We start from the raw sequence: 27,386 nt of genomic DNA on the forward strand, positions 1-27,386 counted from the left end.
TTTTCTCCCCTTCCCTTCTCCCATGGTCTTCTGTTAAGTTTCTCAAGATCCACATATGAGCGGAAACATATGATATCTGTCTTTCTCAACTGACTTATTTCACTTAGCATAATACCTTCCAGTTCCATCCACATTGCTGCAAATGGCATGATTTCATTCTTTCTCATTGCCAAATAGTATTCCATTATATACATAAACTATATCTTTATCCATTCATCAGCTGATGGACATTTAGGCTCTTTCCATAATTTGGCTATTGTTGAAAGCACTGCTATAAACATTGGGCACATGTATCCCTATATGTCCCTATGTGTCCCTATATGATTCAGCACTCAACAGAGAGGATCTAAAGGTCTGTCATTAAGAATTAATCTTTGGGTAATTTTTTTTCTGTCCAAAATAAGTGAATGAATAGACAATAAGAGTGTATCACTCCACTGCTCAAAAAATTTCAATCAACCATGACTGTCTTCCACTTATGTCTAAATGTCACAGTGCTACTCACAGTGTGATCCACAGATAGGCAGCATCAACATTACCTAGGAGATTATTGGAAATGAATTCCTGGGCCCCACCCAGACCTTTGTGATCAGAATCTCTGGTCCCAAAACTATCTGTTCTAGTAACTTCTCAGGGGATTCCTATGCACACTAAAGTTGGAGATATAGTGGTATAAACTTCTTAGACTGACATTCAGTATCTACTGAAATGTCCAAACAATCTTTCTTTCTCTTGCCTATCTACTCTTAAGCTTTGTTCAAAATCAAATATTCAATATTCCATCATAGAACCTTAAGTTACTTTTCTACCAAGTTTTACTTACACCATTCACTTGACTATGAATATCTTTACTGCCTTTTAAAATTAAGGTCCAAAAAAAAAAAAAATAAAATAAAATAAAATAAAATAAAATAAAATAAAATTAAGGTCCAACTCAAATGTGTCCTTTTCTATAAAGATATCAGAAAGTCCCGAACTATAAGTGGCTCTTCCTATTTTTTTGAACTGTCATAGCAACTTGCATCTCCCTGCACATTGCATTCTTTTCTAAATTAGAGGTATTATTTATCATTTCTCCAAGCTTCTATCTACCTCCCTATTCCACACTGACTTAAGGAGAGGTCTCTGTTTTAACTTTCCATAAGCCTGTATTCAGAGATTAGAAAATGTTGAGTAAATGCAGTGATCTGCTATGAATGGAAAGGCAACATACTCAGAATTTAGACATCTGGGTCCATGTCTAAGTTTTGCCATCAGTCATTTTGATTTCTTTGAGCAAGTCTCTTTGTTTCTCAGAAAGTCACTGTTCTCATCAATAAAGTAAAAGGGCTGGTCTAAATGGTTGTTTCCCAAACAATGGTCTATAGATGAATGTCAGTCTTTGATGAAGTTTTTAGCAACTTAGGATGAAATGACAAAATAAGAAAAATGTGAGTTTTAATGAGGCTGCATCTATTTAATTTTTGAGTTCCAGCTTATGTCTTTCCCACATTTCTGTTATTTAAATGTCTATAACATTATGAAACAGTACTCATAATTGATGGTAGTTGCCATGTTAAATGTCTTCATTTTGCTAAAGCAAATGACTATGAGAAAATGAACAACACTGTTTTGGTGCCCTCATTAATTATTTTTTTGAAATGTTACTGGTCCATGAAGTCCATACATATGTGAATCACTGGCTTAGATGCTCTCCAGATCTCCTCACAGGGTTAGCATTCTGTAGTCTGTGAATTGTAGTTGGATCAGGCTTGGACATGAAACCCCAGTGGAGTACCCAGGTGCTACAGAACTGAAGTTCGGAATCCTACAAGAGACTGACTGCATTGTCCCTGTGTTTCACTGTATAATCAGTACTTCAGGATGGTAGCAAGGATATGTGGCTGCTAGTAACCATGCTCTGGAGGGAGGCTGAAAGCTGGCCCTGGTGCTTGGAACTCTTTTAAGATCCTTCAGAACATCGCTAAAAGCATTTACACTGAAAAACTGCATAATTGAACCAAAGTGGAAATTTTCACAATTCCCCCAACCCTTGAAAAAAGTTTTTGATTCATATTTGACAGGGCTAGAGCTTCCAAGTATAAGTTAAGGAAGTGGTATCAGTAGCAATTCTTCTAAAATGATGCATGTTTTCAGATATAGGACTGAATTTTATTGCAATAATAAAGGGACCATTTAAGAAAAGCTTATCAAACTGTCTTCAAGATTGCTTCATTCTATTTCCATTTCAGTTGCCATATCTGTTACAGTCCCCCAAGCACTGAGTCTTGCTGCTTTAGTATTCAAGCAGACTGACTCAAGAGGCTTTCTGTATCTAATTTTACAGTAGCATATCTCTCGATTATTAACACATTAAAGGCAATATACTTCTAGCATAGAAATCTGATACTAATTGGCTTTGGGATATTTTATTTAAAAAACATTTTCCAAATGGGGCTGTGAATTGTTAAGTTTCTTTATTCAGGACTAAAGAAAACATTAATTCTGCCAGGAAAAGTTTGTCTAGCAGGGCAGAAATATTAGAGTCTTGGAGTTTACCTGTCAATCTTATATTTTCATGTCCTTTGCCTAGAAACAAGCCTACAAGCTAATTGACTTCTGTTCCTTTCCTCTTGGCCTCTCATTTTTCTGAACATGGAGACTCAAATTAAAACAAAGATAAAATTCCAGGGGAAGCTGGCATTGATCAAGGTTTGGATTAAATTAAATTAAGTGCTTTTTATTGAACTCAGCAGTATTAGTTATTAAAACCAGAAGGCTTTCCCCTGGCTAGTGTAAAAAAAGAAAACAATGACTCATGCTGCGGCACAGATTTTACTGGGAAATTCAAGTGCTCGTTTTCTCTTATTCCATTAAAACTTTTGCAGACAAACACATGTAAACAAGATCAGGAGATGGAAAGCGGTGAGGAGTCAGTCTTTCTGGGTCCTGGTGCTTCATAAGCTCTAGCTTTCAGTTGCAGGAATTTAGGGGAAACATCTGGGAAGAAAACAGGAAGCATAGTAGGATTTTCTTCTTTGGAGGGCCTAAGTCAGATGAATTGCCAAAGTGCTTCTTTGTTTCTGTAGTGACCTGGAGTTGTGTATATAGGGAAAGGGAGAGGGGTAGGAGTTAGTGTAGCATAAAGAGCATCAGCCAGAAAATTAGACCCCCAAATCCCAGCTTTAGTTCTACCACACACTGGCTGGTTGGCCTTGTGTAAAATGCTTAACCTCTCTGCTACTGTTTTCTCTGCTGTAAAATAAGGGGCTAGTCTGTGTAGTATCTAAAGACCCTGCTCTTATTTTGTCATCTATTTCTACGTTTTCTTTTGTGCTATGGGAGACCACCATGACCTATAGTGAACACAGCAATTAACCTAGGCTAGTCTTGGCCAAATCTGGCCTGCTATCTATTATTATTATAATTATAATAACTATAATGATTATTGTAAATTAACTAAAAAATTCCATACTCTATTTAAATTTCTTTAGTTTTTACATATGTTCTTTTTCTGTTCAAGATACCATCCAAGATACCATATTACTTTTAGTTGTCATGCCGTTTTTAGATTCCTCTTGGTTATGGCAGTTTCTCAGAGTTCCCTTTGTTTTTTATGACCTTGACAAGTTTTGAGGAGTGCTAATCAGGTACTTTATAGAATGTCTTTCTATTGGGAGTTGCCTGATGTTTTTCTCATCATTAGACCGGTGTTATAGGTTTTGGGAATAAAACCACAGAGGTAGAGGGCCATTCTCACTATATCATATCAACAGTATGTATTATTAACATGACCTATCACTGTTGATGTCAGCTTTGATCACCTGGCTGAGGTAGTGTTTGTCAGATTTCTTCACAATAAAGTTACTCTTTATTTCCCCCCTTTTCAAACTGTACTTTTGGAAGGAAGTCCTTAGGCACAGCCCATACTTAGATGATCCATCTTTTTGAGAATGGAGTATTCTTCTGCATGAGGGATTTGCCTCTTCTCTTCCATTTATTTATTTATTTATTTAGTCATTCAGTTATTCAGTCATTAATAACAGTATGGACTTAATATTTATTTTATTCTTTTGTTTCTAATCCAGTATTACTTTATCTGTTTCACTGCTCAAATTGTTCTTTCTAGCTTTGACCATTGGGAGCTCTTTCAGTTGGCTCCTATATGCCTCTGAATACTCCATCACTGAATTTTGTTGTTGTTGTTTTTGAGCACTTCCTTTTCCTACCTGTTGTTGTAAATAAAGTTTTATTGGAACATGGCCACACTCATTCTTTAACATATTCCCTATGGCTACTTTTACACTACAAAGGCAGAATTAAATCACTGCTGCAAAGACCACATGACCTGCAAAGCCTAAAATATTTATTGACTAGAAAAATGTTTGCTAACTCTTGATTTGGACCATTCTCTATGTTTTCCAGTAATGAATTATAGCTGAAACTTAATGGAATATAATTTCCAGGATTTTCAGATTTAACTTTATGTCATTTTTTTCATGATCTAGACCCTAGATTGTGACCTAGAATATGATCTTCATTCGGAAGTATAAATCACCAATTGTATCATCAACAAGCCTTTGCTAAATATTCAGAGATTTGGGTGGTTATGTTCCTTCAGCTATGACTGCTTCCTTGCCCAGGTACTTGACCAGCTGCAGAGTGCCTTTTCTGGTAGCAGTTTTTCCATTGAAAGGGAAGATGTAAAGATCTGGTCTATTGTGTCTTTATTACTTTTACTAACTTGGAATTCATATAACCAAGGTCTGAGTTGTTTAAATGGCTGTGTATTGATAAAATCCTTATTGATAGCACTAGATCTTCCCATGGAAGTAGATAGGTGGAGACCTTGATGTGAAGAATGTCGACTAGAGTTTTGTATAAGGCCATCAAACGTACTTCATTGGTAAATTTACTCAAATTCGAACCAAAGGTTCCAGTAGTGAAATATGAGTGCATTAGCCCACTTCTCTTAAGTGTTCTCTAAGCCATATGCTCCGACCTATAGTGAGAGAAAATAAATCCTCCGTCTCCACAGTGGTTTAATATGTCTAAACATCTGGACTTAAACATAAATCTTATTTCAATATGGTTTCCACAGTCCAACATCATCATCTCACCAAATTAGTAAAGTTGTCAATAGAGGGTGATTAGAGAAATAGGGTGATTTATTTCAAATAATAAGAGTATTAAAGTCCCAATGAAGCAACATTAATGTTATAAATTCAAATTATAGTTCAACCTTGTAATAACACAGATAAGAGTAGAGTGGACAAAGATAATGCTCATATTCTTTCTCTGGTGTATTGAGACTGATATCCTATATAACACCATGCACACAGGGGACAGGATTTGACCTGTAGTATGGCCTGATTCATATTCTAGCATAGTGGTACTTCATAATATAATTTTATTATAAAAATAAAAATTAAAATAATGGACTGAGAAAGTTAAAGTTCTCTCAGGTACCTTAAGATTAGCACATAATATAAAGTCCTATTTCTTTCTTTGTTCACTGCCAATTTTTTCAAATGTGTTGTCTGTCTCATAGCCTCTACTTTTAGTCCATACTCTCATTAGTTGTCTGAAATCTATCCTTTTCTCTGATTTCTTGCCTGAACCAGAACTCTTGAAGATCACCATGACCTCCTAATTGCCAAATCCAGTTGTTTTTTTTCCAAGCCTTAGTTTCCTTGATCTGTGTGCAACATTTGATACTGTTTTGCACCTCTGAATGTGTGTATGTACACGTGTGTGTGTGTGTGTGTGTGTGTGTGTGTGTGTGTGTTTAAGTCTAGTTCTTAGTCTTTAGCTTTTGTCATTCTATGAAAGTTTCCTTGGTGATTTTGTTTCCTACTTTGGTTCCACCTCAATGCAGAAGATGGTCAAATCTAAATCTGAAGCCTTTTCTCTCTCCACCAGACATTTTCCTGTGGTGTCTTGAAATCTCAAATTCAGTGTATTTTAACCTGTCATTTTTCTTTCTTAAATTTGGTTCCTATCTCCTAAATTTCTTATTTATACTAATAATACTACCATTGTTAGGGTTGTCTGGGCCTTATCTTAGAGTGACATTTAATATACCTTTTCTCTTGTTTTCCATAGCAGTGAGTTAACAAGTGTTCATGACTTTCTCCTTGCACTGCTTTTTTTTCCTGCTATGTCTTTCTGTAAATATTTACCTATTACTGTCCACCATGTGCTAAAAATTGTTTTCATATTTCTCTTCCTGTCCCTTCTATCTTAGTTTACCACTCCACATTTACACTGTTACAATGACTATCTCTGCTTTCTTCTTTCTCTGCTAATCTATCTATTATACCCCATGCCAGATGACATTTCTTAAAAAAAAAAAGTGAATCCCATAATGTCATTCAATAAACTATAGTGGCTCCCCACTATAAAGAGGATAAGGCAAAACTCTTAAGATTAATGGTACAATCCTTCCATGATTTGGCCCAGGCTTGTCTTTGGAGTGTCAGTTCCCTCTTCTTTTCTATATAATCCTCTTTTTCCAAAGCAAGCTTCTTTTAACCCTCTAAAGTACCTTTTATTTGGGCTTTGCCTCTTGCAAATCATGGCAGTCAGAGTCTACTTACCTGAAATGCCCTCCCCATTCCATTCCTCGGTGAAATGTGCACATCTTTCAAATCCTAGCTCACATTTCATTTCCAATGATATTATATCAGTACAGAGTGGCAGCATGAAAAGGCAGCATGATATATAGATGGAGAACCAAGAGATTTGAACACAGAGGATTTACCTCTGCTAGTCATCATCTGGGTGACTTTGAACAAGTCACTTTGTCTGCCCAACCTTCTTTTCCTTATGTATAAAAGATAGAGTATACTGTTCTGTTTACAAGGATGTTAAGAAGATTAAAGAAAGATATGCAGACTCTCCAGGCATAGATGTGGCACCTAATCATTGTCTACAAATGTTTGTTGCATCTGAGTCTCCAAACCAAATTGCTATACCATTGTTTGCACAAGTCATTTTTCCCTCTGTGTATTTACTGCCCACTATGGTGAGCTGTATCTTTGTAATCTATCTCTTCTCTCTCTGTCTCTCTCCCTCTCCCTCTCCCTCTGTCCACTACTTGCAGAGTACTTTGGGCATAGCATGGGAACAGTGAATATTGACTTGTATATTGTTTCCACTGATGGTACAGAATTTAACTGTAACTATCTCTCTCCTTTTCCCCCAACCTCAGTCATCCCCCCCCACTATCCCACATATCCTCCACACTCTCCCCACCCCCACCTCCCACATACACCTGTGATACTCAGATTCAAGCAATAATAGATCTAATTCTAGCCTCAGTTACTTCTATCTCAGTTAATTCTATCTTTGACCTGCCTTGCCGTTTGGGTAGAATGGAAGCAGGAAAGTTCAAGGACAAGTTCTTTCCTTGTTCTTTGATAATGATGAATTAATTTACAAGTTGGAATCCCTTTTGTATCCTCTGGTATCCAGGAGTTGTTGCTATAGCCTTATATTGATTGTAAAAGGAAAGAATGTACTTTTTGCATGAGTGGACCTCTTATTGTAGGATGGAACTCTGGGCACTGGGTTATCTTCAACTGGCCTTTCAAATAGTGAGTGCATGATTATCAAGCAGGAAGCATTGAAATTAAAAGCACAAATCCTTATACGTAATCCTGAGAAGTGATGGGGAGTTGCCGGAAGGCTGAGTGATTTGGTTCAGTTGTGTATGGAAAAAATGATTTGAGTCTAGAATCCAGAACTATTTGCAGTTAAATGAAGGAGGATCTGTGTTTCCAAGGAACTGAGGCCAAGGTGTGATGATTATTTACAGGCGTGTTCATACCCTTCTTACAAGAAGCATTCATAGGATAGTACTGGCCAAAAGCACGTGAAGAGATCTGTGGTCTTTCCTCTCTTCTGCATCTAGAATTCTCCTCTAGGCTAAACAAAAACTAACCGAGCTTTCCACTGGGTAGATACTTGAAGGCTATCACAGGGGGAAGAAAAACACTCAAAAATTTCTCCTTTGATTTGGCAAAACAAAAGTTTTCAAAAAGTTCCTAAAAGAAGAGAAGAGAGATGGCAATGTGTTTGTCTGTACTCCCATAACACACATCACAGCTTTCTCTGTTCTATTTGCTTGTGATGAAATACATCAAACTAAATGTTGGCCTTACCTTAGATACAGGATAAAGACTTTGTAAAATTTCTGCACAGCTAAGCTCATGGGCAACATTGTACCTGGAAAGGAGACCTCAGAATGGAATGGTTTGGGCATAGCTAGTGGAAACGTTTTTCCTGTTGTATTAGAAATAAACCAGTGCTCCTGATGGAAGGAAAAGAAAGGTACTGTGCTGTGGAACGTGCCCTCTGTGAGATGAGGCTCTGACCACTAATGACACTTGTGCTTTTCATTATGACAGAGGTGTTAACCACATCGTGCTGGCTGTGCTCCAGCCCAAGCCATTGCAGCCTCCTGCTTCTGCAGCCTTCTTCGTCTTCGCCTCAGTTGGCTGTAGAATTCTTTGCTTCCTGTCCTAAACTTTTGTGAGGTGTCATGGCTGTTAAACAGCTGCCATGTTGCAGGCCAGATGTCGCTGCACTTTAGTGTGCATGAAATGTTCCTCCTATAAAATATTAGATAGTTTAAAAATCTGTTTTGAAGGTTTGTAAAACACTTAGGATTCCTTCAGATAAGAAGGCTATTTGTATATTCTTAAATTGTGTGTGAAAAATGTGCCAAAGTATAAAATACAAAGGTTAGAAGTACTATACTTCCTCAGTCTTCTGATTGTGAAGGTAAGTTGCTGGCTATTTTGAGGGGAACTAGTAGATATGATCCAATTAGATTTTCAAAAATCTATAACAAGATTTCTAATCAAAAGCCTTGAAATGTAGTTGTTGCACTGATTTAGGAGTGGGAAGAGTCTGTTTTGAGTGAAGTGGGGACTTTATTTAAGAACAAGGAACAAAAAGAAGGAATAATGCATACTTAGGTTATTTTAAAAATTGTTTTATTGAGGTATAATTTACGTAGAATAAAGTACAGAGATCTTACAATAACAGTTTTATCAGTTTTCACAAATGCATACCCTTGTGTAACCCCATCTCTGTCAGTACCCAGTATATTTCCATCACCCCCAGAAAGCTTCCTTATGCCCCTCCAGGCTGTCCTTATCCTGCCGCACCCTCAAATAACCAGTGGTCTTATTTCTATCACTGCAGGTTGAATCTGACTATTCTAGGATTTCATAGCAGTAGAATTATGCAGCATGTACTTTTTTGTGTCTGGCTTCTTTCACTTAGCGCAGCGTTTTTGAGATTTACTCGTGTTGTTTTTTATATCAGTAATTTGCCCTCTTTTTTGTTGCTGAGTACTATTCCATTATGTGAATATACCACAGCTTCTTTATCTATTATCCTGTTGATGGACATCTGGGTTGTTGCCAGTCTTTGGTTGTTATGAATAAAGTTAATATGAACGTTTGTGTGCAAGGCTTTTTTTAGACATACATTTTCCTTTTTCTCATATAAATATATAGGAGTGGAATTCCTGAGTCATAGGGTAGATACATATATGTTTAATATTTTAACAAACTGCCACACTATTTTTCAAAGTGGTTCTATCTACCACCTTACACTCCCACCAATAATATATGAGAAATTGTCTCACATCTTCTCCAACTTTAATTCTTTTTCATTTTACCAATTCTAGTGGGTATGGAGAAACATCTAATTTTTCTCAACTTATTTTCAAATAATTTTGGATTTATAGAAGTTTTGAAATGTATGAAAGTTTGGATTTGAAGGTTCTTAGAAACCCTTCACCTAATTTCCTTAAATGTTAACATCTTATATACCCTGGTACATTGATCAAAATAAGAGATTGTCAATGTTACAATACTGTTAACTAATTCACAGTTTTTATAATTCACAGTTTTTACTTGGATTTCCTTAGTTTTCCACTAATGTCCCCCCCCCCCTTTTTTTTTGGTTCCAGGATCCAGTCTGGGATACAGTATTGCAATTAATATTATTGTGGCTTTAATATGTACTTTCCTGGTGACCAGTGATAAGCATTTGTCATTGACCATTTGTAGGTTTTATTCTGTTCAGTGTCTGTCAAAGTGTTCTGCCTGGTTTTTCTTTGGGAGAGGGATTATTTGACTTTTTATCACTGATGTTTTTAGGAACTCCTTATTTGTTCTGGTTATGGGTCCATTGTTCAATACATGTGTTGCAAATATTTTTTTTTCAGTCTGTGGCTTGTCTGTTTTCTTTGTGGTGTCTTTTGATTAGTAGAAATGAATATTTATCTTAAAGGGAAGTATTAATATTAGAGTTTCCATGGATCCAAAAGAGGACTCAGATTTAATAATTTTAAAATTAATCTGAAAAGAAGAACATAATTTTATTTTATTTTTTAATTTCTTATTTCTGTTTAATGTTTATTTTTGAGAGAGAGAGAGAGAGAGAGAGAGAGAGAGAGCGCACAAGCAGGGGAGGGGCAGAGAGAGAGAGAGGGAGACACAGAATCTGAAGCAGGCTCCAGGCTCTGAGCTGTCAGTACGGAGCCTGATGTGGGGCTCGAACTCAAAAACTGTGAGATCATGACCTGAGCTGAAGTTGGATGCCCAACCAACTGAGCCAACCAGGTGCCCCAGAACATAATAATTTTAAAATTAATCTGAAAAGAAGAACATATAATGACTCTTCAAAGAGATAGGTTGAATTAAGTTTGTCCAGATATTGAAATATAAACCACAAGGGGGATATATCAGAAATGAGCCTAACAATAATAATAGCAATAGTAATTGCTAATACTTGCTGGGTGCCAACTATGTAGTGGACTCTTTGTCTACTGCTTCGTAGGTGTTACCTTATTTTATTTTCACAACAATCTTACGAGGTAGGATTATTAATCTCCACATTTAACTGTGAGGAACCCAATGTTAAAGAAGTTAAAAATTTGTTCAAATTATGGCTAGAAACAGTGAATTCAGGGTTTTAATCCAAGTAGTCTGACCCCAGAGCTTGCAGGCTTAATTTCTGCAGCACTCTGACAGAAACAAAGAAAATCAGTAAATATCAGTATATGTGGCTATAAGCATAGAAATTAAGAGCTATGAATACTGTTTCATGATGGGGTTGCTGTGGCAAAAGGTGCATATTGATAACTTTCTGGAAAACACTATTTTATTATTGAGCAAAACAGGTGCCCAGAGTGCCATGTGTAATTGTTTTGTTCACCAAACTTCGAAGTGATAGAATTAGAAAGGTCAACTAAAATAACAGAAGAGAGGGAGAGGTGGTGGTGATCAATATATTCAGGAATAAATATACAGGGTGTATCTTTGAAAAGTGAAGAAATCTTTCCCAGAATCCCCCCATTAGACTTCCATTTTTATTTCAATGGCTATTCCCAAACCAATCACTGGTGAAGAAATTGGAATTACTATGATTAAGTAGTCAAGATCTACTTACCTAATGTTGGGAAGGAATCACCTTCCCCTGATACATAGCTGTCAGGTCCCGAACAAAACTGAGACCCTTTTTATAAAGGAAGAACTGACATATGAAGCTGAGAGGGAGCATAACCAAAATGTCTAAGTACCCAGAGTATAGACAAAATGAGAATGGTTCTTAGTCACTGTATCCCAGGACTGTAGCATAAGGGGGCCATCATTAAAACTTCTTCCATTGATGGAAGCATGAATATAATAATAGGAAGAACTCTTTTATATAACTTATGGGACTTATTAACTGAAGAGGTAGTGAAGAATAAAAATAGAAATATATTCAGAAGAAAGGTTGCAAGGTTTAATGAATCGCAGTTATATGACTTTTTTAAGGGAGCTAGCCTGTGACAGAGAGGGGACAGGGTCATTCCAAAGCTTTGATGTCCAAGAGGACAACTATGTTCAATTTTAACAAATCCCACTGTAAAATTATAGGACATTCTATATGTCTGAACAACTTGTCTTTTCCAGAATATGACTATTGTATTTTTATGTGATTGTATATGCAGCCCTCTCTGGCTCTCCTCATCCTTTAAGACTCAGCTCAAAAGGTGGGTCTTTTGTGAAGCCTTACCCAGCATTTCCAGGCAGTTAGTCTCTGCTTTGTGTTCCTTGCAATTTCTTCTATTTTAGCACAAATTTCAGAGTTTAGGCAGTCTTATAGCCTAAATTTTTACTGCTGAATAACTGGATGGCAAATCTTGAGGCAAATCTTGAGGTCAGAGAGATCAAAGAGAGCACAAGAATGTCTAATCCTCCTGTATACCCAGAACTAGAAAACTGGATATTGGTTAACTATAGCAATTCCTAATTCAACTATTATCCCTGTTGTAAACTAAGGCTCCGAGAAGTTAAATAATTTGTCCAAAGTCAAACAGCTCTAAAGAAGGATAACCAGGATTTTAACCAAGATAGTATGAAGATTTTTTGACTCCTACATCACATTTTAATTTACTCCACACTTGGCTATCACCATTGAGAATACCTGTAAAGAAGAGGGATGTTATTCCTTCCCTTTAGCACTTTGGCTCTCCTTTACACACATTGTTCTACTCTTCCTTGTGAGTCCTTTCTTGTATAATAAGTTTTTCAACTGCAGGGCTTTTCTTATTCTTCATTATGTCCTCCACAGATCTAGCACAGTATTTTTCCATATTAGGTACTCAATGAAAATGAATTAATTGAATTATATCTTACTTTGCTTCAGTGATTCAACACAGAGCTGGGCTGCGGCTTGGAAATAAAACCATCATTGCCTCAGCTTCCCCTTAGATCTCCTCAGTAAATGATCGGCAGCAACATAATCTCATGCCTGTGTTCTGGAATACATTAACATTTTATATTTTAAAATGTCTTATTTTGGCCCTTTTAGAGAGTTATTACTGAAGAAGTTGTATTTAAAAAAAAAGAAACCAGTTACTATGAAAAAACAACTATTTAAATTATAGAATAGTTCTAAGGAAGGTGGAAAGCTAAAGGGGAAAGGGACTATTCTAGTTCTCTAAAGCACAAGGGAACACTAAACAATTTTATGTAGTAAAATATATTTTTGTCATTTTTCACATTTATTTTTAAAAAGTAACCTTCCTTTACATATGAGTCTATCCTGTATTTAGGAATATGCACTAATATATTATCTCTGTCTTTAAGAAAGTTAAAATCTGGTTGGGGAGGCAAGATAAAGTTAAACGAAGCAATTGATAAAAGATGCAGTTGGTTTCTTTATACATGAGTGGAAAGAAGTCAGTGCTGTATGTCCTTAGAGAAATATTTGTAGAACCGATGAAATTAGAGGTTGAAACCTGAATGGTCAGGGAGAGTTTTGGAGAGAGTGGAGTTGTCTGGGTGCAGCTTTAGTTCTGAAGCAGTTCATGCCTGCTTCAGAACTGCTCTCAAGCAGTTTTATGTGGCTAGAGAAAAATATGCCACCTTCCTAACCAGGCTCACTTTAATTTCATGATTTCAGTCACTTGAAATAGGCCTTAGTCGTGGTCAGCAGTCTTACTGTTTTTCTTGTCTATTTATTCTCCTTTTCTCCCCACTTTCTCTTGTCTCAAAACGTACAATACTTCTGTCTCCCTCTTTTATCCTTTACTTTCATTGGCATAAAAACATGGATCCTTGTAAACCTAAGTCAGAGCCTGCAACTCCTCTGCTCAAAACTTGCCACTGGCTTCCTGTTTCTCAGAGCCACAGTTCTTATAGTGGCCTAGAAGGCCCTGTGGTCTGCCATCTGCCACCCAGCCCACCGTGGCTACTGCTTGCTCCCTCTCTCACCTTTCTCTTACCCTCCCATTTGTCACCCTCACTGACCTCCTTGCTCTTCCTCGAAAATGTAGAGTATGCTTTTATGTAAAGGTTTTTGCATTAGCTATTTTTCTGCTTATAAATTTCTTCCCTCAGATTACTGTGTGACTTGTCTCTCACTTCCTTCCAGTCTTTGTTCAAATGTCAGGGAGACATTTCCTGGCTATTTACGTAGAACACCAGTCCTCACTCTGACCTCAACACTCTCTAGCTCCCTTCTTCTGCCTTATTTCTCTCTATATTTTATATTTTTTTGTTTATCCCTTTAGTGTCTGCCATTTCCCATTTGAATATAAGGGACTGTGTTTTGCTCTGTGTTGTATTCTCAGAGCCTACGTGTTGTAGATGCTAAATTTTGAGTGAATGGGTGAATGAAATAGACATTTGAAAAATGGATATACATTTGATAGATAAAGGCTAGGAAAGTCATTCCGTGTTAGCAAATGGTATGAGAAAAAAGTAGAGGTGGGAATATGGATGATCAATTGTAGAGATAGTATGACTGGGGCATTGGATTTGAGTTGAGAAACGGTAGGAAAGAATTTAGAAAGTTATGTTGGGGTATATTGTGAAAAGTTCTGAAGAACAAGCTAAGGTGTTTTATATGTATGTGTAGATAATGTGAAGTGATTGCATGTTTTAGAAGAATAGAGTATCTTTCCTATCACCAGAACAGAATCTTTTAAGCATATCCATGGAAGCTTATAATCTCTTCAGTGTCCCTGTTGCTAGGGCCCCAGAACCTTGCTTTATTTTGGAATATAGATGAACAGATTTTAATTAAATTTTGAGCTGAAAGACACATTTGACATGTTTTCTAAACTACCATGTTCCTATAAGTGCTTTTATGACAAGAACCATTGTTTAACATATTATCTGGTACCCAGTAGGAGCCAGTAAATATTGGTTGTAGGAATACTATTTGTTGAGTGGAAACAAGTCTCAAAGAGTTTGAGTGACTTACCTCAAGGTTACCCAACAGAGTGGTTCCCAACTCAAGTTTTTTGGCAACTGTTCTTCATGGTTTCTTTACAGCAAGTAATTCAAGTAGTTAGCCACATAATCCAGACTCTAGACTTAGAGTTTTTTGCCCTTAAATAATTAACTATTAAAATATAACAGTATTGGTTGAATTAAAGGTAAAAAAAAGTGAAAGATATTTTGGATTAAAATGGAATGGAATAGAATTGTAACTACAAGTTACCTATTCCTAATTTATTTTTTATTAGGATTATAATATTACCTGGAATGCATAGTGAATTTCCTTTACCATGATTTTGTCTTGGCCTTTGACTGATTGGTTATTGGCAACTCTGACATTGGCCACATCTGTTTTTAGATGCTTAAACACTCTTTCTCCCTGATTCTTGACTTTCTTTTATTCCTTCTTTTTGGGAATTAATAAGATTTATTTCCTTTGCTTTTAAATATCAGGTGTTCAATGACTACCCTAAAAACCGAGCCAGGAATTTATTTGCCTGTATGTGTGTATTAAAAGTGCTGGGAATCTATTGAGTTCACTGAGAAAACTTTCTCCATAGGGCATCCCAGCTGCCCCACCCAGGTCTCAGCTCTTTCATCTGTTTTTATTGTTGTTTTCTGGTTAACTTAAATATCTTGTAACTTGGCAACTTTACATCCATCTCTCCTCACTGCCCCAGGTTCTTTACAAGAGAGCATTTTTGTGGGCGCATTCCATATCAGTTGAAAGAGAGCTTTAGATGACATTATTCAGATCAATGGGAATTTTCTTTTCTTTTTTTTTTTTTTTAATGACAGGTGACCTTTTATCTCGTTACCTGAATTGCTAATGGGGGCCACACCTTTTTCTTGAAAAATATTTTGAAATGTATATTGATCAAGATGAAACAAAACCTAATTTTTGAGGGGAAAAACAGAAGAGGCATTTTCTCACAGTTATAATTTAGAAGCAGTGATTTCAGATAAGTACAAAATTAATGAGGCCAGTGAGGGAGATGTTATTTAATCTAGGACTCATGTATTAGTTAAGGAGACATTAGGGAAAATAGAAAAGAATGTATGAATGCAAGGATAGGATTGGCTTTTTAAAAAGAGCAGTAAGGAAGAAACAATAATAGTGGTAGACACACGATATTCAAGAAGACAAACTGGTTTTAGATATATTAGTTGGGAGGGGAGAAGGATATAGGGGTAGAAATAGCCACTATGCAGGTGACAGTAGTGGACAAGAAATTAAAAGAGATGTCAGGGGTGCTTGGGTGGCTCAGTCGGTTAAGTGTCCAACTTCAGCTCAGGTCATGATCTTGCAGTTTGTGAGTTTGAGCCCCATGATCTTGCCTCTCTGTCTCTTAAAATTTTTTTTAATGTTTATTTATTTTTGAGAGGGAGAGAGACAGAGCATGAGCAGGGGAGGGACAGAGAGAGGGGGAGATAGAGAATCTGGAGCAGGCTCCAGGCTCCAAGCTGTCAGCACAAAGCCCGACGCAGGGATCGAACTCACTAACCACGAGATCATGACCTGAGCTGAAGTAGGAAGCTCAACTGACTGAGCCACCCAGGCACCCTCAAAATAAATAAACATTAAAAAAAATTTTTTTTAAAGATGTCAGTATTGGAAATGGACTTTTAAACTTTCCGTAGTCGAGAGTTCTTTTACCTAAAGACTGTTTGTATCTCCTCATGGAACCAGAGGAATGAACATTTCTTGAACCCATCAGTAAATTGAATACTATGCTATCCTTTCATATATGTTATTTCAATGACTCTCACACTAACCCCGTGAGGGTATAAGCCTCATTTTCTGGATGAGAATGTTAAGGGACTTGGTAGCATGTGGTAAAGCCAGAGTTAAACTCAGTATTTTGTTTCCCAAGTTCATGTTCTTCCCATTTACATCACACTGATTCAGACATCTAGGAAGAGGAACACTGGATAGGAACTTTGGGAATAGGGATTAAGAAATACACAAGGAGGGGCGCCTGGGTGGCGCAGTCGGTTAAGCGTCTGACTTCAGCCGGGTCACGATCTCGCGGTCCGTGAGTTCGAGCCCCGCTTCAGGCTCTGGGCTGATGGCTCGGAGCCTGGAGCCTGTTTCCGATTCTGTGTCTCCCTCTCTCTCTGCCCCTCCCCCGTTCATGCTCTGTCTCTCTCTGTCCCAAAAATAAATAAAAAAAAAAAAGTTGAAAAAAAAAAAAAAAGAAATACACAAGGATAGTAATTTGGGGATGAGAGGGCAGATGGTGAGCATGAAAGAGTTAAGTTGTTGAGGAAAACAGGGAGTAGCTTAGGCAGTGTGAGAATCTGATTATTTGACAAGTAATATGTTATGCAAAACCAGGTTGTATAAATGTGGATTTGATTGCACACAAGATCTTTCAATTGTCTGATGGTTGGACAATTTCTCAATATTTCATATACTTAGTACATTGGAAAGTTGCCACCTAAAATAAACATATTACTATCTTGGCTAATGATTTCATGAGAGATAGCTACTGAAATTGTCAGAATTTGGAGAGGTTCTAATTATAATATCCTACTCCAAATTCGTAGTCAAACCACAGCAGAGATTAAACCATAGGGGAAAAACATTTTGACTTGTCAGCCAAAATATATAGTTACTAGACAAAAATATTGTCTTCACTGTTTATTTAATACTAGACATTGGGCTGTACAATAATGTTGGGTTCAGTTGTATGGAATTTCCAATATCCATCATTTTAACAGAGGAATAAAAAATAACAATGATCTACTGACATTACTAAATCTTTATGATGTGTTGACTGCTTACCATTGATTATCTCATTTAATTTTTCAAGCAAGCTATGTGATACTATTTCCTCTTTTTAGAGGTGAGGCTAAGAAGTGTTGAGTTGTCCATAGGCATATAGGTCAGAATATAACAGATATTTGAACCAAGATCTCTGACTGTAAATGCCCGACCTTTCAGTAGGCTGAGTTGGTTTTCGTATGGAGAACTATCAAAATGAAGACACTTGTAGTAATAATTACCTGTCTGTGGTATTCATCTGATATGGAATGTGTTACATTTTAATTAAGCCATGCAAAAATGAGTATCTTGCCTCTTTCTTCAAGTTTAGAATAACTTTCTTTATTCCGAGGGCAATCCAGTGTGGCTTTCCCTTTTTTTCTTTGCCTTGTAAATTCCTTCTGTAGACATTTCTCCTTTTGTTGCTTCAATATTCTTTTGGAAAATAGAGATGATGTTTGAAAAGTGTATCAATAAAAAAGGATTTCTTTCTTTATATTTGTTTCTCTTTTTAATAAACTACTGTAGTAGTTATGTTCTACTAGCTGAGAAGGATGTAACATCTTCCTGACCCTGGGTAATGTGACTGCAAATTTCTTTGGCTTTCAGCCTCACAATGATGCTGTCTTCTATGCTTTCTTTCCTTTCCTTTCCTTTCCTTTCCTTTCCTTTCCTTTCCTTTCCTTTCCTTTCCTTTTTTCTTTTCTTTTCTTTTCTTTTCTTTTCTTTTCTTTTTAACTGATCATATCATGAATCCACAAATTTAGCTGCTTTTCCATTTTTTCCATAGCTTTGCCACATACAATAGATATTATTTTAGCTCTATTTGGAGTGGGTCCCTTTTCTGGAGGTACTCTGTTATTGATTCACTATCACTGAACTCAAGGCCAGCAGCACCAGAACTCATGCCTGAAGGAAGCTCATCTACTACACCTATTTCCTCTGAAAGGCACATCACAGAGTTCTTGCACTTCGGAACACTAAAGAGCACTTAAGCACTATGCTTGGGAGCCATCTTAAATGGTAAAATCATCAATAAAAGGCACAATAATGTGAAAATGTAGCATAAAATAGGCTAGGAAAAGTACACTTGCTTACAGTTTAAAAGCTGAAACAAGAAGACATCATCTTGTTTGGCCTCCATTGGGAACATGGGAGTCGGACACCCATTTTTTTGTGGTTTTGCACTTGTTTGCCAGTGACCACAAGAGCAACATGAGTATCGACTTTAGGGATACAAATACATTTTTTAGCAAGTGGACAAATTTGTACATACAGAATTGGCAAAAATAAGAGTCAGTTGTAATTGGATTTATTAAAAGTCACAGACATCTCTACATTCAATTTTTAGGACTTTTAAAATGTTTGAATGAATTAAGAAGAGCAGGTAACATCATAAAAGTTACCACATACTCTATTACTGTCTATTTCTCAGAGTAGACTTATAAAGGAAAACTTTGAATTTATTATCAGGTTACTATTAGAAGCCAAAGTAAATAAAATGATTATTTTCAAATCACAGAACAAGTCAGTGGTTAGTCAAAGTGCAACTTTGGTAAAATAGCACCGGATGCCAGGTTATTTTTGCCACTTTTGTTGGTACCACCCTACACCTCTTTTTTGTTTGTCTTTTGAGGGCCTGCTGATGGAAGATGACTTCTTTGAGACTGTATAGCGTCTCCTTTATCTTTTACACCTGCTCAGAGGTACATGTTTATGTAACAAATACTTACCGAATGCTTTATCTAGCAATATTTTCAATTTTTAACATTCATGTAATAGGTATGATGTAGTGGTTACAACCTGAGGCTTTTAAGCCTGGTTCAAAGTCTGGCTCTACCTTTTACTAGCTGTGTAGATTGGAGCAGGATATTTATTGTCCCTAAATCTATTTCTCTTTTTTTAAATTTTTTTTAATGTTTATTTATTTTGGAAGGAGAGACAGAGTGTGGGGGCGGGGGGGGGGGGTGGCAGAGAGGGAGGGAGACACAGAATCCTAAGCAGGCTCCAGGCTCTGAGTTGTCAGCACAGAGCCCGACGTGGGGCCTGAACCCATGAACCGGAAGATCATGGCCTGAGCCGAAGTCGGTCGCTCAACCGACTGAGCCACCCAGGCGCCCCGTGTTTCTCTTTTTATAAAATTGGTGAAATAATAATATATTATTTCATATATGCTGTAAATATTTGAAATATATATTCACAAATATGAAAATTTAAGAAACCTGCATTTCACATATATTATAAATAATTAATACATCATTTATATAGATAAAATAATTATTGTGTTGTGAGAATTAAATGAGATAATTTGTATAAAATCATAGCACAACAGCATGAGGAATATGGTCAGTGATACTGTAATAGTGATGTATGGGGACAGATGGTAGCTTCACTTGTGAAAATAACATAATGTATAAACTTGTTGAATTACTTACATTGTACACCTGAAACTACTGTAACATTGTGTGTCAACTGTACTCAAAAATTTTTTTTAAATACCTACCACAATGCTAGGTACATATAAGCATTTTATGAAACATGCATTATTACAAAGAGCCTATTTTAAATGAGAACACAACAATTCTCTAAGGCATAAGGTATTTATCTCACCTCTGCTATTTATTTTATGTTTTATAATGAAATCTCAGAGAGGTTAAGTGACTTCCTTACAGACTCTACCACCTTTAAGTTGGGTTAGCTTTCCCTCCTGTGAATTTACAATGAATCTTCTCCTTACACTGTTAATGTATTAATTATAAGATAATGTAATATGTCATTCAGAATGACATATGGGCAGAGATCATGTTTGTTAGCTTAATTTCATAGAAGACTTCTGGTTACCCAGCTCACTGCCTGGCACAATAGTAAGTCTCCAGTGTATGATTATTGAGTGAATAGATTAATTACCAAGGTCACAATTTTTATGTAGTAAATCAGCCCTCCTGTTTCCTATTTCCATTCTTATTTACAAATATTATTGGCGTTATAACCATGCTTCTTAGGCACTACACTAGATTGAAAGAGTGAAGACTGTAGAGATACATAAAACACACTTTCTGTTCCGGGAATGTGTGTCTATTACAGGTAGGAGATGGATAGTATAGTAGCTTCTTTTGGCTCCAATAACAAACTACTATAAACGTGGTGGCATAAACAATAGCAGTTTATTTCCTCATGGTTCTGGAGGCTAAAAGTTCAAAATCAAGTTGTTGTCAAGGGCCTGCTTCTTTGAAGGCTCTTGAGGAGTCTCTGTTCCTTGCCTCTTCGAGCTTCTGGTAGTTCCAGACATTGCTTGGCTTCTGGCTCCATGACTTCAATCTCTGCCTCTGGTCACATTGCCTCCTTCTTTTCTATCTGTTCTCTGTGTATCTCTTATAAGGACACTTGACATTGGTGTTAGGGCCCTCACAGATACTCCAAGAGGATCTCATCTTTGTTCTTTAATTCAATCTGCAAAGACCCTTTTAAAAAAATAAAGTGACATTCATAAGTTCCATGGATTTGACATGATGGATATTTTGAGGGACCATTTTTTAGCCTACTACAGATAGTAATCACTGTCAACTCCATTTTTATGAAAGTACAAACAGTTGCTTACTTCAAGTGTGAGGAATGATTGTGTTGCCAACCATAAACGGAGGGATGGCAGTATCTACAAATAGTTTCTAGCCACCCATGCTAAGTTCTTACTGAGAAATTTAATATGCATTCATCCCTCCCTGCCCCCCAACCCCCATCATAGAAAATAATGGAATACAGAGTCTATATTTTAAATTACTTGGCTACAACTCCCTCACCCTATCTCCATCATTTCCAGTCATGTGGCTTTGGGTAAGTCTTGCCTGTAAAATAAGAATTAAAATAGTACTACCACATTGGGTTATTTTAAGGATTAAATGAATTAATACACAAAAGGCATTTAGAACAGTGCCTTACACATAGTAAGTCTTTAATTAGTTGATGTATATTAACTACTCTTAACTATTGTTATACTTGGCTTTATTGGGGATACAGGAGAAATATAAGACATGGTTCCTTTCCTTGAGGGGAATATAGAAATTTCATTTAGGGAAAATCTGGAAAATATAGGACTAACATAGTTGAGTTCTGGGTGAGGGATGAGAGACCAAAATCATGAAATCTGTTTCAGAGGTTGTTATGATAAATCATATGTGAAATAAGGGCACCTGAAATGGAGCTGTAGAACAGAGTAGAAAGGTTGGGTAAGTAAAGAATTTTAAAGAACAGTGGACCAAGTCTTGGAAACTACTCTACTATGTTATGGGAGAAAAACAGTCTTTTTCTTAGTTCCACTGTCTTTCTAAAACCAGTATTTATTAGCCTTAATAAGATTCCTTCCAGAGCTCAAGTTTTCTGAATCTGAACTCTTCTGAATTTTGAGGAAATCCCATAGGTCCAATAATTTGTTCAGGTGAACTGAGTGCTAGAAGCCTAACCTAGTTCCAGCCTGTATGTTGTCTGAATTATTCTCTGCTGAATAATCTTTCCTTATCCTCACTCACTTCTGCTCTTATAGCTCTTGAAACACATGGACTTGGTCGCTCTATATGAGAGAAGACTTCCCAAATAAATTACATCTGCTTACATTTTTCTTTGAATACTTACTCCCCTTCTAGTTCATTCCTCTGATAGAAATACAGAGAAATAGCCAGGAAAAATAAGGGCAAAGGTCTTGAAAAAAGAGATGGCTGTTGTTTCTTTTCTTTGAATGATTAGTGTGATCTCACAGTAGATTTTTAGTTTGTAAGTATGCAGCTGAGTATAACTGATTCAGCCAGATATAGCAACATTATAATCTCAGCAACTCTTGCAGTTTCTCTATTAAATTTAATAAAATTGCATGAAAGGCAGTCACCCAAACACAAGTGAAAATTTTAAATAATTATTTAATTATTTTAGAATTACTATAATTCAGCTTTAATGTAGCTGTTATTCATTCAAAGAAGATAAGTCTAGCATTTCATCTGCTCTATTGAATACCAGAATAACAAAACTGATAACGTTAAGCTTTCCCACTACTAAAGGTTTGATGTTATCTTTATTTAGCATCAGTTCCCTGCTTCCAAAATAGTACATCTCTAGTCATCTTCAGTTAGTGCTTTTAGCTGGAGAGAGTAAAAGTTACCAAAGCAGTAAGGTTTTCAGTTACTTTATAATGAATACATTGGGCCCAGAGTTGAATTATCATGCCTAACATGTAACTCAGAATTTTCCATGATCTCTTTCTTTGATCACCAGGTAATTATTTTCTCTATAAAGTTGCAGTCTTTATTTTTTCTTTTCTTTTCTTTTAGAGAGAGAGTGGGGGAGAAGGGCAGAGAGAGAGAGAGAGAGAGAGAGAGAGAGAGAGAGAATGCCAAGCAGGCTCCATGCTCAGCTCAGAGCCTGATGCTGGGCTCCATCCCAAGACCCTGAGACTATGACCTGAGCAGAAACCAAGAACCAAGAGTCAGATGCTCAGCAGACTGAGCCACCCAGGCACCACCCCGCCCCCCCCCCCCCCCCCCAATCCAATGCAGGCTTTTAAAATCCCACATTAAGATACAGGTTTCCCCTGCTGTCTGAAAGTGTCTTTTAAGCCACTGTGCTTTTATGAAAGACCTACATTAATACCTGCTTTTGCAAACCTAAAAAAGGGGATTTTCCCTTTTACAAAATGGTAATCATTTCTTCACTTTATGCCATTCTGACTTACAAAAGATTTCACAGGAATGCCAGACTTTCAGCTAGCAGGAGAAACCTGTATTTTATTTAGCATTACAGATTATTCTCTTTACTCACTCAAGCTCCCATATATTTTGAACTTCTCTTTTGTTACTGTGTATGTGTGTGGTGGGGTTGGTAGTGGGGATATCGTGCATGATAAGGATGAGTATAGGTTTTTTTTTTATTAAATGAATTATTTTGCTTTTGTCCATTTTGCTCATTATAGGCAATTTGCAGAATACAGACAGGTAGAAAAAAGGCAATTTGCAAAATACAGACAAATTTAAAACATTACCCAAATATACTTTTGGAAAATTCCAACGACAAAAATGAGCATATTAGCCAAGTGAAAAAATGCTATATTCTTGTTCTTATAAGTTGTTCATGTTTACTAAAGCAAATTTGGGATTTACCTTTTGATACCACTAAGATGTGATCATCAAAACCATCTAGTTCAGAAGTAATATATTTACATCGCAGGTGCTGTTTTATGTTTTGTGGACTTGGGTATTTTACTTTGGAGACAGCACTTTATTACATGTGAGAAGTTACCTTCAGAGACAAAGATGTTTGTGGGCAGGAAATTCTTTGAGTATTCTTAGATAGCAATATATTGGAGGGATATTTTGAAATTAGTGTATCAGCTTAACACTTTTACTTGAGTAACAGCTTTTTATGAAAGATTTTTCTTTCTTTGTGGCAAAGTTGTGACTTGTAGTTCACCTAGACAGAAGATGGCTTATTTATTCAGGTAATTTTGACATACTGGCAATCATGCTTATATAGCTCAAACAGAAAATTACAAACACTGTCATTTTTTTGTGTTACTACTTTGTTAAGAGTTTTCTTGGTAAGGGTTACCACAACCGCTGATTGATGGAAGATACAATTAACCCTAAATTTATAGTTCATTAGTGTAGTTTATTATTCCCACTTGATTTGTACATATCATTGCAAAATTATATTCTACAGTGGAAGCCTCTGCAGTTCTTGTAAGAAAAAAACATTCACAGAAGATTTTGGGTTGCTTAGTAAAATCTAGAAGAATACACACACAGTTCAACATGATGATGTTACTATTACATGACTCAGGAATCCAAATATATAATTTATCATCTTAACAAAAGATCATGTAGGGGTGCCTGGGTGGCTTAGTTGGCTAACTATCTGACTTTGGCACAGGTCATGATCTCCCAGTTCATGAGTTCAAACCCCATGTTGGGCTCTGTGCTGACAGATCAGAGCCTGGAGTGTGCTTCAGATTCTGTGTCTCCCTCTATCTCTGCTCCTGCCCCACTCACGCTCTGTCTCTGTCTCTGTCTCCCTCTCTCTTTCTCTTCCTCTCTCAAAAAATAAGCATTAAAAAAATATATAAAAATCTTGGGTGCCTGGGTGGCTCAGTTGGCTGAGTGTCCAACTTCGGCTCAGGTCATGATCTTGTGGTTCACGAGTTTGAGCCTCGGGCTCTGTGCTGACAACTCAGAATCTGGAGCCTGCTAAGGACTCTATGTCTCCCTCTCTCTCTCTCTCTCTCTCTGCCACCCCCCCCCCATACTCTCTCTCTCTCAAAAATAAATAAATGTTAAAAAGTAAAAAAAAATCATCTTTATCAAAAGTGTTTTTGATCTGTAAATGAGGAACATGCCCACATGGAGTTGTCCCCCAAAATATATATCTTATAAATACATTGAGAGATAACTGCATCAAATGAAACTACATTTCTAGGAACTAAAATGCTTTCTGCTATGTTGATAGGGGTAGGACTTGATATAAAAATAACACTAGGATTATTGTCTTCCTTCTGGTGGCAATCTTAAGCTTTTTAGGATGGGAGTTGATAGGGAGTTGAGCTAAGTGAGAGGGGAGAGGAAGAAGGAAAGACAGTAGCAAAGTTGCTTTATTTATTGCATAAATGATGATGCAATGCCAAATAAACAGCCCAATGGGGCAGAATAGAGATCTCAAAGAACAATCCATTTGTGTGTGTTACTTATGTATGATAAGGTGGCACCATAAATCAGTGGACCTATATGTGAACGGTAAGTCCATGAAGTTAATAGAAGAAAATAGAAGTGAATATATGTGTGATCCAAGGGCTCAATAAGTGACTTCTTGACAAAATTTTAAGGCACAAACCATAAGGCAAACAGTGGTAAATTAAAATTAAGGGTTTTTAATGCAATGAAACCTCCAGGGCCAAAGTTAAAGGCAGATGACAGAATAAGAGAATATATAGGCAATGTGTATAACCAATAAGAGATTAATATCTTGGTTATATATGGAGCTCCTGGAATCAACAAGAAAAGAAAAATAGGTGAAGGATAGGAACAGAAAATTTATTTTGGGGAAAACCCTAAAATCTAGGGAAACTGTGCTCAAAATCATTAATAATTTTGAAGACACACGTTGTAAAAGCAATGGGATACTACCTTCTACCTGTTAGACCAGCAAAGTTAGAAAGTTTGATAAAGCCAAGTGTTGACAACCACAAGGGATATGGGGACCTTCATGTACTACTGGCGAGATTATAGGCTAGTACAGACATTCTGCAGAACAAATAAAGAGTATCCTTACTCTCTGACTTTGAAATTCCACTCATGTTTTTTTACTCCAAGGAAATTCTCATGTGGGTTTATAAAGGGACATGTACAGGGTATTTGTTGAGTTTTACTTGTGGTGAGGGAGTTAGGGTAGTCTGGGTGTTCATTACTGGGAGAATGCATAGATAAAATGTGGTGATTACACAACAAGTATTATGCAACAATTAACAACCAGTTTGTTGTTATACATAGTAATATGGATGGATCATAAAAGCATTGCAAAAGAAAACAGCAATAAATAGTACAATACCATTTATATGAATTAAAAATACAAATGTTCACAAAATAATGTACATTTATAAAAGCACATGCAAAGAAAAATATGTTACACACATTTAAGTCATTGTCTGTCTTAAGGATAGGAAGACTTGAATGTGGTATGAGTATAAAGAGAAATAAAAAAATAAATGCAACAAGAGAAGGGCTTTGCAAAAATTGACAATGATGATATGTCAAGAAGTGAGTATAATTATTTCTACCCTCTGCACCTGAGATCGCAAGCAAAACAACACAAAACAGTGTTAGGACAATAACAGAAATTAAATAATAACAGATATTAAAAATAAAAATTATCTATAATTCCTCTACAGATTCACATTGTTTGAAAGAATGAAATTTGTTGTTGATGTTATTGTTGTTGTTAGTCTTTGTAACTGGTGCCTGACATGGAGTGGTAAGTGCCAAGTACATTTATATTATATAATGACTGAAATAAATAGAAAAAATACAACTAATTATTTCTCAGTAACCCTGTGTTCCTTAGTTGTTATCTCCAAGGTTTAAACTGCTTTGAATCAGGGAAGTAAATATAGCTTCCGTTTTGGTGGCTCTGTGCACCATATCACAAATGATTGTAATTTAATTAGAGACATCTATATAAAATACAAATTTGATTACTCCCATGGTCAAATTCTTTATTGGCTTCATTTAAGCTTTTATGGGAGGGGAAAATGACTTTTAAAAATGTAACATACACATACTTTGGTTCCTGACTACATCTTTTTGCTTCATCTCTCTCTTCAAGCACCCTGAGCTCCATGCTATAAGAAGCTTCTTTTCTTTCACAAATGTGACATGTTGTTTGATCACCATTTGCCTTTATACATTCTGATCCTGAAATAATCCTCTTTCACTCAAGAAATTTGCAAGGTGGTTTCAGATACTTGGGGCAATTAAAAAGTCTGTTTTAGGCCAGTTTTTTGTGTTAAGCACTGCCCTGGTTCAAGGGATGCAAAGATAAGAGAAAAGGATGCATTACTTAAGTTAATGTGCTTTTTAGTATCAACGCACTTGATTGAACAGAGTTGCCAAATCATTAATTTTCCACTAATTTAACTTTATCCTTGCCTTCATTGAGCTAGAGAAGTGTCTGTAATTATAAAATGTTAGAGTTGCAAGGGGCCTCTAAGGTCAGACTAGTGCAAATTCTTGGATCAATGGTTAGGAACTAAAGACAGTATGGAGATGTGAATGGCTTAATGCCATAATACATTTTGTCTTCAATCAAGGATAACTTCT

General features: G+C 36.4%; 1 protein-coding gene and 1 long non-coding RNA gene across 2 annotated transcripts in view; one reads left to right on the forward strand and one right to left on the reverse strand.

Moving 5' to 3' along the window:
- The window catches only part of HPSE2 (heparanase 2 (inactive)), a 674,568-nt gene that overhangs the window by 156,593 nt on the left and 490,589 nt on the right, over positions 1-27,386 (forward strand). The window lies entirely within an intron of this gene.
- LOC132685043 (uncharacterized) overlaps positions 20,683-27,386 on the reverse strand; it is a 28,947-nt gene continuing 22,243 nt past the window's right edge. The window contains exon 3 of the long non-coding RNA XR_009612913.2: positions 20,683-21,002. This is a non-coding gene — a long non-coding RNA (uncharacterized LOC132685043). The remainder of the gene's footprint in view (positions 21,003-27,386) is intronic.

This window comes from Panthera onca, chromosome D2, assembly GCF_046562875.1.
Source record: "Panthera onca isolate mPanOnc1 chromosome D2, mPanOnc1 haplotype 2, whole genome shotgun sequence".
Lineage (NCBI taxonomy): Eukaryota > Metazoa > Chordata > Mammalia > Carnivora > Felidae > Panthera > Panthera onca.